We start from the raw sequence: 380 nt of genomic DNA on the forward strand, positions 1-380 counted from the left end.
CCCCGGGCTGGGGGGTTCCAGCCGCGGAGTAGCCGCGGGTCTTGCTCCCTCGGCTGCCGCGAGCACGGGCGGAAAAGGCGCGCTCCCAGGAGGGTAAGTTGCAAGTTTCCGCCTCTCGGGGGACTTCGGGGGGTTCGGGGTGACGGAGAAAGGCGAGGAGGAGAGTGCCGAGACATGTGGGGCAGAGGTGGCGGGTTCGCCTGTCTGTCGGGTCCTCGGGTCGCAGGATGTCCCCAGGTTCCGGCAGCTCAGGGCCTGCCAGCCGAGCGGGGCGACGCGGGGGGCGAGGGGGCATGCCGGGTGCGCGCAGCCCGCGGTCGCGCCGCAGGTGCCGGGCGGGGACCCGCGCGTTCTCCGAGGGCCGAGCCGAGACGCACGCT

At 73.9% G+C, this 380-nt stretch overlaps 1 protein-coding gene across 3 annotated transcripts in view; it reads left to right on the plus strand.

Moving 5' to 3' along the window:
* Window positions 1-380, plus strand: part of NPY1R (neuropeptide Y receptor Y1) — a 20088-nt gene that overhangs the window by 12123 nt on the left and 7585 nt on the right. The window contains exon 1 of one of the 3 annotated variants that reach the window (XM_006156474.1): window positions 19-93. The exons of the other annotated variants lie outside the window; for them this stretch is intronic. The gene's annotated coding sequence lies outside the window, so the exon portion shown is untranslated. Of the gene's footprint in view, window positions 1-18; window positions 94-380 lie in introns of those variants that run through there. 3 annotated transcript variants of the gene reach the window in all.

This window comes from Tupaia chinensis, unplaced genomic scaffold (assembly GCF_000334495.1).
Source record: "Tupaia chinensis unplaced genomic scaffold, TupChi_1.0 Scaffold000494_1, whole genome shotgun sequence".
Lineage (NCBI taxonomy): Eukaryota > Metazoa > Chordata > Mammalia > Scandentia > Tupaiidae > Tupaia > Tupaia belangeri.